Source organism: Camelus ferus, chromosome 1 (genome assembly GCF_009834535.1).
Source record: "Camelus ferus isolate YT-003-E chromosome 1, BCGSAC_Cfer_1.0, whole genome shotgun sequence".
In the NCBI taxonomy this organism is placed as follows: Eukaryota; Metazoa; Chordata; class Mammalia; order Artiodactyla; family Camelidae; genus Camelus; species Camelus ferus.
This window is the reverse complement of record NC_045696.1, coordinates 95,171,382-95,187,215: the sequence shown is the minus strand read 5'-3', so window position 1 is coordinate 95,187,215 and position 15,834 is coordinate 95,171,382. Positions and strand designations below refer to the sequence as shown.

At 43.1% G+C, this 15,834-nt stretch overlaps 1 long non-coding RNA gene across 2 annotated transcripts; it reads left to right on the top strand.

Annotated features, from left to right (window-relative positions):
- The first annotated feature begins 212 nt into the window (after window positions 1-212).
- Window positions 213-15,620, top strand: LOC116665699. Of its 2 annotated transcripts, XR_004322342.1 has the most exons (4): window positions 213-423; window positions 9,616-9,999; window positions 11,819-11,875; window positions 15,181-15,620. It is a non-coding gene; the product is annotated as an uncharacterized LOC116665699 (long non-coding RNA). The 2 variants fall into 2 exon arrangements; XR_004322339.1 differs by lacking the exon at window positions 213-423 and having other exon boundaries at window positions 9,024-9,999.
- Window positions 15,621-15,834: the final 214 nt, after the last annotated feature.

The window sequence follows — 15,834 nt, the reverse complement described above, 5'->3', positions numbered from 1 at the left end:
ACGGGTTTTTGTTTTGTTTTGTTTGTAAATTGAGATCAGGTACAAGAGGCCAAGGCTCAGGAGAAGGAAAGAAGGAAAGAGGCCAGACAGGTCCAAATGATTACAGCCCTTCAAGGGCAGCCGCCGTCCGTATGTCCTCGGCCCCCAGCAGCCTGAGACAAGCCTGATGATCAATACTTCTGCCTCTGACCTGGTCAGTGGGCCAAGAAAGGTCCCCATAAGGACAAATTTTCAAGATCTGCCTGCTTTCGGTGTAAAAAGCAAGGTCATTGGGCGGCCCTCTGACCCTCAAGCCAAATGGCCCGTAGGGGATAACCGACCTGCAAATGGTTGTCCGGGACTGAAGGAGCCCCCTCCAGTCAGCCCCAACGCAAGACATCGTCATCACTGGGCTGGAGCCACGGGGACAAGTGGATGTGGCAGGTAGGACAATCACTCTGTTTTGGATACCGGGACCACCTACTCTGTACTAACATCTTTCTCCAGACCCTTCTCTAGATTCTGTCCCATCAAGGGAGTCAGTCACAGGTAAACCGACCTTAAAATTCTTTACTTTCCCCTTTGCTATTTATGGGATGAACACGCATGCGCATGTTCTTTCTCACGTGTGCCAGCATGTCCTAGCCCCTCTTTAGGCCAAGATCTTCTTTACAAGTTGAGAACCTGAGTTATCCTGGGAGAAAGTCTCCAAATGTTCACCTCTTTACAACTCTTACTGCTCTCTGGGGAAGGAGAAAAACCTCCAGACCCAGAGACCTGGGAGAATAAAATTAATCCTGCCGTCTGGGATCAAGGCGTCCCAGAGCGAGCAAAGACGGCTGCTCTGGTTGTCACCTCCCTCAGAGATCCTACCTGGTTCCCTAATTGAAACAATATGTGACTTACTTACCTGCTCCCATACTCGAGAACAGGCCATCCAACATGCAATCCAAACTCTTCACTTCTTGGCCTAGCGGGGGTATAAAGTTTCCAAGTCCAAGGTCAAAATGATTTGCCAAACAAGAGGTCACTTATCTAGGAGTTGGTCTGACTCCTGGAAACCATAAGCCTTTCCCCTGAACAAATTCAGGGAATCTTACAACTCCCTAATCCCTCTACTTGAAAACAGCTCAGGGCATTTCTCAGACTAACAGATTCCTGTAGGCTTAGGACCCCTAACTATGGGTCCATAGCCCAACCTCTACATGACAGCTTACGGGGTAAGGGTGACTCAGTACCTCTCCAGTGGGGTCCTTCCCAACAGGAAGCAATGGAAGAATTAAAAAACCTCCTAGTAAGATCCCCAGCCTTGGGGCTTCCAGATCCCACAGGCCCTTCCAGTTCTGTGTTCATGAGAGAGGAGGAATAGCCTTGGGGGTCTTCACGCAACGGCTGGGTCCTACCCAGCAGCCTATGGGATACCTCTCCAAGAGGCTAGATCCCACTGCTTGAGGCTGGCCTTCCTGCCTAAGAGTGTTGGGAGCCCTCTCCGCTCTCCTGAGGAAGCTTTTAAGCTAACTCTGGGGTCCCCTATACAAGCATAAGCTAACCATCAAGTTTCTGACCTTTTAAAAGGCAAGGGACATTCCTGGCTCTCAGATGCTCGGCTTCTTAAATATCAGGCATCATTACTGGAAAACCCAGATGTCACTGTCTCCGTTTGTGGGACACTCAACCCTGCTACACTATTACCACCACCAGACCAGTCTCTTCCCTTTCATATATGTCATGAAACCCTATCCATTTCTCTAGGAGCTAGAACAGATCTCACTGACCAACCCCTGGAAAACCCTGATGAGATCTGGTTCACCGATGGGAGCCACATATTCCTGGGAACCTCTTAGTGATCTGTGACTGCTTTCCAAGCAACACTGGTGACATCGCCCTAGGGGACTATGGATCCCTGACAGATAAACCTCTTTCTTCAATGTCTCCTGGTTCAAATCTTTTCTCTTTTAGGGCCCCCACCAAACTGTTTTAATACTAATTTGAAATGTCTCTGACATTGGGGTCCCTCTTTTTACTCCTCCTTTAGTTCACTGGACTAACTCTTCACATCTGCTTTCTAAAATCGAAACCAACAGAAAGCACAGAAATCAATTTTTTTAAAAACCCTTGTTGACCCCTTTCGTCCTTTGGCTAGGATTAACTCTATATATTTGCCCTCTATCTTTTCAACCTTCTTATGAAGTGTTTCTTTTCATCTAGAGATAAACTTCAAATGATTATTAAGAAGGTAATCAACCAGTCAGCCAAGACCACTTATATACAAGCCCCTCGATGAACACCGACCCTTTGCTCACATCCTGCCCAAGGACAGCCAGCTAGTCTGCGACCCCAATGAGCTCCATCATCTCCCCAGATCAGCAGGAAGTAGCTAGAGCGGTCCTCGCTTTCTACGTCCCCAAGATTTGGGGTCCTATGACTAGGGAGGGGAATCTTAGGTAGCTTAGATAGAAATGAGGACTGGGCCAACGGAGAGGGAGGGGAAGGGAAAAACCCAGAACACAAGAAACCTGAGTTTTCAATCAACCAGAGTGTAGGGAAACTGAGTCGTCAATAAAACAATCAATCAGTCACAAGGCCTGGGAGTGACTTTATGAGACGTCTCTACGAGACAGGGAGCCCCTCCATGCCCAGGCCTGGGGGTGGAGGCCCAGAGCACCCTTATCATGTGTCTATGAGACTGGAAGCCTCTCTATGCACATGCCTGGGTGGAGGTGAAATGCACTCGTATCATGCGTCTATTATACAAGGGGACATAATTACACAGGTCTGTGTATGAATATGTATATATATATAATATGTATAGTATGCATTATATATTTATATATACATATATAACATATACAGATATATTTATTATATGTGTATATCCATATGCATGTCATTGGATATATATATATAACATATATATACACATGTCTGTGCATGGATATGTATATATATAATATGTATATTATATAATATATATGTATATATACATTCAATATATAGATATACAATATGTACATTATATATTTGTATATCCATACATGTCAGTGTATGGATATATATAATATATACATATGTCTGAATATGTATGTATATAATATCTACATTATATAATATATACATATATTATAAAATATATACATATAATATGCATATATAATATGATATATATACATATAAATTACGTATATTATATTGGTGTACATCCACCTCTAGGCCTGTCTGAGACCTCAGCTCATAGTGTTAGAGCAGGCAGATAGCTAGATATGAGCAGAGAAAGGGGGACACAGACCAAATGGCAGGAATTGGGCAGAAAGGAGGGGCACAAGCCAAATGCAGGAAACATACATAAGCACCAGGGGTCCCTGGGCAGAGAAAGAAAAGCAGGACTCTTTGGGCTGATAAAAAGCCACACCTTTTGGCCTGGAGACCAACAAAGACACATCAGAAAGGCAGGAATTTCCAGTGTCCAAATGTAACTTCTGCTCATTATGCACTCATTTCAATAAAATTAGCTTACAGGTCAGAAGTACCCATCACACACCTAGGCCATGACACTTCTGATCCAGACTAAATAAGGACAAAAATCCCTCCTCCTTTCAGGAAGGTGGAGTTGGGGTGATAATCAGAAAATATGACCCCAAGCCCTTCCCTCCTCAATGAATATTCCACCCATTCATTTTTACACCCTATGTAACTAACTTGCCAAAGAAACTCAGGGCAGCCACTGAGCTGAGCCTGCCTGCTCTCCCCTGGAGAGTGTACTACCCATCCTTTAATAAACCCTCACTTTACTTTTCTTTTTAACCTCTACACCTTGTCTCTGAATTCTTTCTGGGATGGGTCAAGAACCTGGAACACTGGTTGGATCCACTGGCATCAATAGGAGGGACCAATTATCTTTTTGATTTGTTTGTTTCAGTACAGGTAGAGTTATTTAGAGATACATCAAGAGACAAAAGAATGGCCAAGAGGTGTGGGGGTTGGGTGCTCAGAGTAGAGTAAAAGTAGGTACACACTCCATACAGTGTGCAGGCCACGTCCGAAGAGGGAGAGAGGGGGCTGCGGCCTTGGGACTGTCTTGGTGCCTGTAGGCATGTTGTTCACCATGCTAATATATTACAATGGGCGTGTAATGAAGGTCAAGTTCTACTAGAAGTCAAATCTCCCACTATTTGAGCCTCAAGGCCTCCTGGGGGTTGAATCTTTCGCCATTCTTGTGTTAATTGCTGTGTTATTCCTTGAATGGCTGTGCCCTGCCCCCTGCCTGTCTCATTCCCCTCTCAGAGATTTTACTCCCATAATCTTCTTAAGGGGTTGTAAAGGGAGGTTGTTCCATCTTCTGAAACCACTTCCAGGCTGAGGAGGGCCATTGACCCTGCCTATCAGGGAGCAAAAAATCTCTGAATGCCTACTCTAGGGGCCCCAGGGGCAGGACAGCCTTTTGCTTTCGTGTCCAGAGTGCTGAGGGTAAGGGCCATCATTTGACATGGGACTGTTGTAACCCACTGTTTCCACTGACTTCTGATGAATTTTTTAAAAGATGAAGTACCTTTGTAACAACTTGACAGTCTGTAACAAATTAAGACTTAAAAGGCATGGTTAAATATCTGTAATTGATAGAGACTTATTTGTAATGACTGGAATCATGACTGATTATATTTAACTTAACATATGAAATAATCCTAGTTAACTTAATATCTGAGATGTCTCAGGTTTTCTTTAAAGCATATTAAAGTTAGCTGGGGCTACAGAGAACTTTTAGAATTTGTTAGATATTTAAAATCCTGATTATGTATGAAACTTTTTCTTCTTTTGTAGTTTTTTATGAAACTCTTACCGAATACATACATCTTACTTTCCCACTGTATACAGAAATGCTTATTTTAGGAGCTTTAATTACATATGTTATAATTTTAACCCTCAAAACCTTTATTTATTTATTTATTTATTTACTTACTTATTTATTTATTTTTCAAAACCTTTAAATTTCTGGCAAAAACCAAGAAGCAAGCAACTGTGAATTGGTTGTCCTATCAACATTTCCTGACTGGAAACTTATGTTTTAGTTTTTTTTTCTCTAAGGCAAAGGTAGATAAATTTAGATCTGCCCAGCAATTAATGTTTTAATAATCTATAAAATACACAGATAGCCAGTGAACTTTTTAACTTAGTTTTAAGTTTTAAGTACCAAAATTTGGAGAGACAATTTTAGGTACATACTTTCAAAATAAAACTCCTATAGAATTTACCCCAAATCTCTTATTTTGTTTAGTTTTTGAAAGTATTTTTACATTGAGTTACTTTTTTTTGTTGTTGACAAATTTGTAACAGGTATAATAAACTTTTGCTTGACCTCTAGTAAGCCTAAAGGAGGATTAATAAAACGGCCACACTCATGCTCACAGATTGCTCATTCTTATGCTTGCCCTTAAAACGGTCAACTGACTAGTTGCTACTCACAGTTACGGGCCCATTGTTAAAACTAAAGCTATTGATCTTACTATTTCTACTTTATTCCAGTCATTGAAAGTAATAATCAAGCTTGGTCTCTGAGTTCTTCTCCAAGGAGAAGGTCACAGGACTGTAACCTTACAAAATAGCCTGAATTACCAGGAAGACCACACCTTGAGTGCTTATGAGATAAAGAGATCTAACCACTGGCCTCTATAGAACTGGTTGCCTGGAGGCATCATGTCACCACTCTAAGTCTTCTGATGAGAAAATGATTCTGTTGCTTGTTATCAATGCTTTATTGTTTGAGCTATATAACAACCCCACCCCATCCCCAAGGTGGGTTCAGTTTTGAAGGCACTAGCCTCCTGTGAGTCCCCTTTGCCCAGCAAAGCAATAAAATTGCTTCTTTTCTTCTAAGCCCCAAGACCTTGTCTCTGGGCTGTTTGGCTTGCTACAGATGGGGGGCAACAGGCCTAGGCACAACTGAAGTATTACCCTTAACACTGATGTCTCTAAAGACATGTTTACATTAATCAAACCAACAAGCTTAAGCTAGCTTCAGTACCAATACCAGTACTGAATACTTTTTAGATAACGTGAACCTGAAACTTACTTTGGCCAGTTTTCTCTATGTTTGAGTATTTACATAAGTACTTAATTTCTTTTCAGCCAATTAAAGAGCTCTTCTACCATTTAATTGTGCCAATACCATACATCTATGACATACAGACTGGACTCCTTATAGTTTTCATTTAAAAATTTCAGTCATGAATCAGATATAACAAAGTAAAACGCACTGGCTCCAAAAGAGGTTGGATTTAAACTGGGGTTTTTGGCAGAACAAATCAAAGTTGCCCATCTAGATGGCTAAGCCGTTTTACTAATATTTATGAAAAAGAGATAAAATTTTTACTCGTCCTCAGCAAATTAAGTTCCAAATTATTTATCCCCCCCCCCACTTTTTTTGAAATTTGTATTTTAAAAAGATGGTGAGATCAGAGTTCCTGAAGAAGACAAGGTAGAATATTTGTATCTCAAAGGCATAGGAAGGCAAGTTTCTCCTAGGAAACTGTTTTTTAAAGGCCAGAAAAAAAGTCTTTTTTTTTTTTTTTTTTTTAAACACTTGTCTCTGAAGATAAATACACAGGGGAGGTTTGGGGAATGGTAGAAGGGTTAGTGGGCTTTGTATCCCTTCTGGAGCCACATCTGGTCCTGTAAAGACTAGATTTGTAAAACAAAGACAGTTTTGTTTTTTCTCATTTAGCTTAGGGGAGACTTTTCCAAAATTTTATTAGGCTCCGAATATCAGCTATGGTCAGTTTAGTCCAACTGATGGCCTCCCATTTGGCCATCTATTTATGAACACTTTTGAGGAGCCTTCCTGGGTTTGAGAGTTTTTTTCATTAAGGCTCTTGGTTTGGCCTTTGATATGAAGAGGCTGGCCTGTGGCCTCACGTGGTCCCATTTCTGGTGGTAACCTGACAGTAGTAGCTCCGTCAGGGACCTCAGCTTCCCAGATAGCAGGGTTTACCTGAGAATCAGTATGGGGTGGAAGGAAGACCTCTTCTGGCTTGGGACTGAGGCAGGCTCCCAAAGCCAAGAGTAGACATTTTTGGGGGTGCATTGTCTTTCATGTAAGGGTCTTTGAATTGGATTATATCTTGGGGTTTACTGAGCAAGTACGTCCCTTCCCAATGAGGGGATAGGGCACTCAGCCACCAGCAAAAACTCCTGTGTAAAAGTGAATTTTTAGTAAGCACCTTGTTTGGGGCCTTCTATTGATCCCCGTTATTACACAGGATTGGGAGGACAAGGGTCCAGGGAAATCAGTCAGCACAGAGTAGGTGGCTCCCTTACCTAATAAGAAGACAACTTCTCTACCTGCCACGTCAAGGGTTACCCAAGGCTCTGCCAGAGAAATGACCTGGTGTCCTGTGGGAGCCAGGGAGGGTCCCGGCCCCGTCAGTATTTAGTCATCTCAGCTGTCATTGGTTTGGGAGCTGCAAGCCCCCTTTGGAACTGGGGGCAGTCCCGCTTCCAGTGGCCTTTTTGTTTGTGTGTGGGGCAGGGTCCTGGTGGACTTTTCCCATACATGGGGCATTTGCTTTTCCAGTGGCCCTCCTGGCTGTACTTAAAACAGGTCCCTTTTTGGCAAGATAGTGGCTCTGATGTAGGCATTCTGGATCCTTTTTGCCTCTTCAGCCCTGTCTCTATTGTTAAATACTTTAAACGCCAGATCCATGAGCTGATTCATGGGGACCTGGGGTCCCTACCTGCCCAGAAGGGGCCTTAGGGGTAGATGATTGGGAAGACAATCCCCCCCTCAGAGTCGAGGGAAGTAAAAGTTCCTGGCTGTGGAACTCGGGGAGGTGGACCTATAAAGAGTCATCTAAAACATCGAGCTCCTGTCACGGGAGACGCTTTGAAGGGCACTTGAGCCAGGCATGCCTGCAGGAGCTTCCTAGACCTGGGTCTTGGGACATGGCCAGAAACATTTGGAAGTATGGGACGTCCCTCCATTTACCTCCTCTTTTACAAAACAGGTCTAGCTATAAGATGGAATTGTAATTTAATGACCCATTCTTTGGCCAGACCTCTTGGTCCCCTAGTTTGTATAGGGGTCATGTACTATTACAAAGAAAAACTAACTCCTTTTTCCTCAAACTATCCTGTTTAAACTTTTCCCAGTTTATGAATATGTATCCTAAAGGGGAGTCCTTTGGGATACTTGTTGTCCATCTTGGTTAGGATGTCCTGCCTGTGGGCCTGAGGCGGCTCCTTTGGACTAGTCAGAGAGTAAGGGCCAACAGGAGAAAAGGTGACTAGAGCCCCAGGGTCTAAATCCCTTAGAGGGAAGGAGGAGGCCTAGGTCTCTAGTCAATTAAGCCTGTTACCTTCTTTGAAAGGGGAAACAAAATAGCTTTGAAAGATAGAAATCTAGGGCACAACGGGAATGCTACAGCCACAATGCTTCCTGGAATAGAGATCCTTCAGCCCTCTGAGGGAGTGCCTGCCTGCGATGCCCACTCGGTGGTGTAACAAAACCGTGACCCCAGCAGGGGTGCCAAAACCATGACCCATAAAGGAAGTGTCCGCCTGCGACTCCCACTCAGGGGTACTAAAGCCTGCGACCCCATCAAGGGGTGCTAGAAACTGCGATCCGCAAGGGGAGTGCCTGCCTGCAATTCCCGCCTACGGATGCAATGAGGCAGTGCGCCCCGAGGGCACCGGGGAGGGCCAGGCTGCAAATGTTTAAAGGGGAGCTCCCAGAGCCCCCTAGTTTGGGCCCCCTTTCACAGTTCTGGCGTCCCGGAACCGGACCAAGACTGTGCAGAGAAGAGGAATTGGGCTCAAGGAAGCAAGGAGGGGAATCTCGCCCAGTCAGGTTGCCAATTACTTGCCACGTGGTCTTAGTTTGGATGTCCTAGTGGTCTCCTTGGTGGATCTTCTCGAGTCCAAAGAGAGCGATAGAGGAGAGAATGAGAAAAGATCAAGGGGAGAAAAGCCTTGGGCTCCGTGGTCTCCTTCACGGCTAGAGAGCTGGTCTCTGCCAGATCCTGCAGGCAGCGTCAGCCCCCACCTAAAGGGCCACTTGAATCTGCAGGGCATGGGAGAAACCCTCTGCCACCCTTCGAAGAGAGGGGAGCCGTAGACCAATAGGTGGGTTGAGATTATGCCCTTTGAGCCCCATTTCTTTACGTAAATGCCCCACATTGGGTGCCGAAGATATGATGCAGGAAAACGGATGCGAGGCATGAGGAGGGCCGTGTCCCAGGCCTTGGGGAAGTCCCTGGGATGTGCCCCGCCAAGTGTGGGTCCTTGGCTTCGCGCAGTTGTCAAAGAATTCAAGAGCGAGCCACAGTTGAGTAAAGGTAGATTTATTTAGAGATCCATCAAGAGGCAAGAGAATGGTCACGAGGTGTGGGGGTTGGGTGCTCAGATTAGAGTAAAAGTAGGTACATACTCTGTAGACAGAGTGCGGGCCGTCTCCGAAGAGGGAGAGAGAGCGGGCAGCAGCCACAAATCATCTTAAAGGATAAATTTCTCACCCAATCTGCCCCCAGTGTTCGACAAAAATTCCAAAAGACAATCCAGGAACCCAGAGTAATCCTTGACAAATGCTAACCATTGCTGTCAATGGGTTTTTTGTTTTTTTGTTTTTTTTTTTCCTTAAATTGAGATCAGGTTCAATAGGCCAAGGCTCAGGAGAAGGAAAGAAGGAAAGAGGCCAGACAGGCCCAAATGATTACAGCCCTTTGAGGACAGCCGCCATCCATAAATCCTCCACCCCCAGCAGCCTGAGACAAGCTTGATGATCAATACTTCTGCCTCTGACCTGGTCAGTGGGCCAAGAAAGGTCCCCATAAGGACAAATTTTCAAGATCTGCCTGCTTTCGGTGTAACAAGCAAGGTCATTGGGCGGCCCTCTGACCCTCAAGCCAAATGGCCCGTAGGGGATAACCGACCTGCAAATGGTTGTCCGGGACTGAAGGAGCCCCCTCCAGTCAGCCCCAACGCAAGACATCGTCATCACTGGGCTGGAGCCACGGGGACAAGTGCATGTGGCAGGTAGGACAATCACTCTGTTATGGATACCGGGACCACCTACTCTGTACTAACATCTTTCTCCAGACCCTTCTTCTCTAGATTCTGTCCCATCATGGGAGTCACAGGTAGACCAACCTTAAGGTTCTTTACTCACCTCCTTTGTTGTTTACAGGACGAACTCGCATGTGCATGTTCTTTCTCATGTGTGCCAGCACGTCCTAGGTCCTCTTGAGGCTGAGATCTTCTTTACAAGTTGGGAACCCGATTTATCCTGGGAGAAAGTCTCCAAACGTTCTCCTCTTTACAACTCTTACTGCTCTCTGGGGAAGGAGAAAAACCTCCAGACCCAGAGACCTGGGAGAATAAAATTAATCCTGCCGTCTGGGATCAAGGCGTCCCAGAGCGAGCAAAGATGGCTGCTCTGGTTGTCACCTCCCTCAGAGATCCTACCTGGTTCCCTAATTGAAACAATATGTGACTTACTTACCTGCTCCCATACTCGAGAACAGGCCATCCAACATGCAATCCAAACTCTTCACTTCTTGGCCAAGTGGGGATATAAAGTTTCCAAGTCCATGGTCAAAATGGCCAAACAAGAGGTCACTTATCTAGGAGTTGGTCTGACTCCTGGAAACCATAAGCCTTTCCCCTGAATGAATTTAGGGAACCTTACAACTCCCTAATCCCACTACTTAAAAATAGCTCAGGACATTTCTCAGACTAACAGATTCCTGTAGGCTTAGGACCCCTAACTATGGGTCCATAGCCCAACCTCTACATGACAGCTTACGGGGTAAGGATGACTCAGTACCTCTCCAGTGAGGTCCTTCCCAACAGGAAGCAATGGAAGAATTAAAAAACCTCCTAGTAAGATCCCCGGCCTTGGGGCTTCCAGATCCCACAGGCCCTTCCAGTTCTGTGTTCATGAGAGAGGAGGAGTAGCCTTGGGGGTCTTCACGCAACGGCTGGGTCCTACCCAGCAGCCTATGGGATACCTCTCCAAGAGGCTAGATCCCACTGCTTGAGGCTGGCCTTCCTGCCTGACTGTTGGGAGCCCTCTCCGCTCTCCTGGAGGAAGCTTTTAAGCTAACTCTGGGGTCCCCTATACATGCATAAGCTAACCATCAAGTTTCTGACCTTTTAAAAGGCAAGGGACATTCCTGGCTCTCAGATGCTCGGCTTCTTAAATATCAGGCATTATTAGTGAACCTCTATTTTTTCAACCTTCTTAGAAAATGTGTTTCTTCTCATCTAGAATCAAACTTCAAATGGCTATACAACAAGGTAAGCTACCAATCAGCCAAGACAGCTTTGATACATGCCCCTCGATGGACACCAGCCCTTCACTCACCACCTGCCCAGTGACAGCCAGCTAGTCTGGGACCCCAGTGTGCTCCATCATCTCCCCAGATCGGCAGGAAGTAGCTAGAGCGGTCGTCCCCTTCTACATCCCAAAGATTTGGGGTACTATGACTAGAGGGGGTAATGTTAGGTAGTTTAGATAGAAATGAGCACTGGGCAAAGAGAGGGGAAGGGGGAAGGAACAATCCAGAACACAAGGAACCTGAGCTGTCAATCAACCAGAGCACAGGGAACCTGAGTTGTCAATCAATCAATCAATCAATCAAGAAGCCAGGATATAAAAACAGGAAAAACGAGGGAATGGCGCCATTCTTCCTCTCTGGGATTGCCCCGCTCCCAGTTCTCGAGAGTACTTTTACTTTTTTACTTCACTAATAAAAATGTTGCTTATATCACGCATTCTGTCTCTCATCAAGAAATCTTTTTTTCGGGTGAGTAAGAACCGAGGTAATTCCTATTTTCCTTTTTCTGGTAACAGAAGGACCTCAGTGTTTGAATTCCCTGACATGGGCTTGTGTGGACTCTGAAGATAAATGTAAGTAATAAAATCTGGAGGGTTAAGGAACAAGGCAGAGAGAAGGGCAGTTTTGACAACCTTGTGCTTGGTAGAGATCGGTCCTGCCCCAGGACACCAACATCACAGATGCTGGTCAAACCACAGGAACAGATTATAACCTCCTAAAATGACTATTTTTAAGACATGCATTGGAAACTTCCTTAAACTTATAAAAATCAAAGCTGCTCATTAAAAATGGCATGAAGGCACGAGGGTGGCACTGCCAGTGGTTAAGATCAAGGGCTCTGGGCTCAGACCACCTGTATTCAAGTCTCAGCTTTTCAGCTCCTCAACCTCAGCAAGTATGTTACCTCTCTGTGACTCAGTCTCCACCTTAATAAGATAGAAACAGTAACAAGAATTTTTCCCTTGCAGGGTTGTTGAATGTTTCCCAGACTTTGCAGCAGACTTAATTATCTCAGGGATAATTAAAAAATGTCCCTTCCACCAGATGTTCTGATTTAATTGCTATGAAGGCAACGGCTGAGTTAATATATATAATGTTTAGACCAGTGCCTGGCGTATAGCGAGCAACTGATACATGTTAACTATGATTGCTATTTTATTTTTACCCATTTTTTTCAAATTACTCCACTTCATCTTTAACTTTTCATCCTAGTTCCTAGGTTACAGACCCCTTTCAAAGCAGCCATGTGTATACTCTATTTGTGTTGTCTCTCGTTCTGTCTTTCCTGCTCAACAGTGCAACTGTAACTTCCTGTAATTTGCCAGCTCAACAGTCCTGCTCATTCCTGCACATATAGTGAACATTTCAAAAATAGAATCCAAGTGTTTTCTGACTCACTCTAAACATTTTTGTTTCATGATTCAGCATGATACGATCACAGACCCCACCTAACGCACGTCAATTTGAAAGTGACCGTTTAGACACACTTAAGCTTAACTGTGAATTCTCGGTTTCCTTAAATTGTGTTCAAGATCAAATAATAGAATGGATGCATTAATTATCATGAAAATTGTGCCATTAAACAATGTATTTTAAATATTTTTATGATACTTACCAAAATATTTCTAGTTACACTTGAGTGGCTCTATTATGTCTCCTTATCACACCATCATAGCTTTAGTTTAGATACTGAAATTAGCCTTGACTCAGCTCCATAAACGCACATTATAAGAATCTAGCTATATGCCAGGCGCTAGGCCTGAGATACAAGGTTGAGTAGCAAGAACCTCACAGTGTAATGACTAAAACAAGATGTATAGGATACTGGACACATGCTGATCTAGAATTTCCTACCTCCCACACCTGCTCCAAGCCCTTTAATTGAACCATAAAATAATTTAGAATAAGAGTAAATGAAAATGACCATCTCTTCCTGAATACAGTAATATGACTATGCTATTCATTATGCAACTCATATTTTATCCTTAAAAAGTAATCTGAATATTGAAAAAATATTTATGTTCATTGTAACATTTCTTCATAATAGTAAAAACCAAGTGGAGTCTTCGTTTCAATAGCTAAGAAATGTAAGCAAAGTATTATAGAGTGCTATGTATTTAAAATGGGTTTTTTCAAAAATGATTTAGTTACCTAGGAAAGTAATTTTAGTGGTAGGATTATAGGAGACTTAAAATTTTCTGTGCTTTCAAATTTTCTGAGTGTTTCAGTAAATATTTATTGCTTTTCATTTAAATTACTTCATATCTTTTCCTTTATTTTTTATTTTGAATTTGTTTACATTGTTTCTTAGACCAGTCACACATTCAAGTCAGTTTGCCAAATTCAGAATATTAAAATGTCTTTTAAAACATGCACATATCTATCACTGTTAGTTGAGAATTATATAAAGTATCTTGCCAAATCAGTGAAATATTTACGTTGTTTTAGGGAAGAACAGTGGAAGGATGTTAATAAAACCCCTCTCAGTATAATCTGTGGTCTTCTCTAAAATTGTAACTAGTTTCTGTGTGATTAAATCATCCCCTGTTTACATTTAATTTATAGCACAAATTTCTGTCTTCAATCAATCAATTAATTAATCTATTTTTCAGGTGGTCTCCTCACCCTCCCACCCTCAGGATACTCTCATTAAGATTGGCTCATATATGTTTATTATAATTTAGTGAAAAGGACAACTAAGTGTGTGCAACATACCTTAGGAAGATTTGCTAGCAAGGTCCAGGTGTGCTGTTTACAAATCTGAATCTGCCCAAAGGAAGGTTTCTCTCACCAGGAGTAGCCAGTCTTACGTGTCTGTGTGTGGTCCTCAGTGCCTAGCGCCAGCTTTGTATTTAGGAGTTGCTGGCTGAATGTTTGTTTCCGTTCATTTTAATTAAACGTATCTCCTATCCTCGATTGGAAATGCAGATCAGGAACATTCTACCAAACTCTCCTTTTCAGGCCATGAAAACAGTGCAACCACTGAGTATCTAAAAAGACTGATGGAATTTCAATGTCTTCCAGTTTTTGAAAAATTGTCTGCAGAAACGAGCTGGTATTTCCCAGGCCACAACCTACTCCGAACTCCTTGAACTCTACCACAAAAGAGAGTAATTTAGAATGTATTGGATTAAAACTTTCTTCCATCCTTGAATACCAAATTGTGATTGCTTAACTCCTTGTCGATGGAGAGGAGAATGCAGAAGGAAGGTTCTGGTAGGCGTGGTATAGCTTATGAACGTATTCTTACAAGGAGTCTGTGGTGAAAAGAGAACATACCTTCACAGTCTTTGTACGGCCGTGAGACTGTCCCTAAGTCTGTAGACTTGCGTGCAGACGGTTTTATGTTTTTGTTTCTTTCCCAGGCATCTCAAGCCCGTGTTAATTAGCATCCACAGCGGAGCATAGGAGGAACATAAGCCATTTATTTGTGAACAAATTATAAGAACTGCAGTGGAAATGGATTTGTACAGAATATCCACTTACAGCCTGATACTTTTTAATATATTTATCTTATTGTTTTAATTAGCTGGTTCTTTTTCTTCCTCTCTGTTCCCTTTATATTATTTCACCAGGCGCTGAGCTCCGATCACTATTTTTGGCTCTCTGGGCTCCCAGCAGAACCCTCCTTGTTTCATCTGATGTGACTTAAAAGGGTCTGGGAAGCCAGTTTGTTCCCCTATAATCTTCCCATCTTTTCACTTTGAGTTAACAATCCCTGAATAAGAGATGAAATTTTTCATTTCATGGTTAATGAGATTTAAAGCCTTTAAGAGACGTTATGTGAAAATGACTTAAATTCATGTTATTTTATTTCTTTCCTCTATCTCTCCCATCCTTCTTTCATCTTTGTTTTTCTTGTTCTTTCTTTTGTAAGAATTTAGAGGATGTGAATCTGGGCCCTGCATCGTGGTAGATGTTGAGGACATTACAATTGATCTGAATCAGTCTCCAAGCTCAAAGACCCCGAAGAAGAGTTGGCAAGACATGTGCCAACAACAAGCTGCAACTCAGACTGATCGTTGCTGCACTGGAGGACCACACAGACTGCGCTGGGGAAGGAGGGGGAGAGGGTGCTGATCTCTAAGGAGCAACGGCCAAGAAACGGCCCAGGTGAGTCTGTGGAACCCTGAACTTCCCCAATTTTACAGTTTTCCCACTTTCTAAAAAGCGCACCTTTCTACAAGCTTTCTCATGCCCATAGGAGAAAGACTACTACTACTATTTGCCTTCCGTAAGTACACAATACCCAAACCTTAAGTTTGCTAAATCGCAAATGTGATAATCACCCAAAACATGCGTGATGAACACCCACAAAAGGATACTATTCCTCTGACTTGAATTGCTTGATGTGCTGGTATAAATGTGGGTATCCTTTTAATTCTCTGGTTTGTCAATATCAAGTGCATACCCACCGTGTGCATGGGTAAATGGTTACAATATTTTAAAATAAATAGAAGAGAAATAATTAAAGTGCTTATCTCTTTGCATTTTTCCAAAATTCCGAAAGGCAGGAGTTAGGTTATGTTAG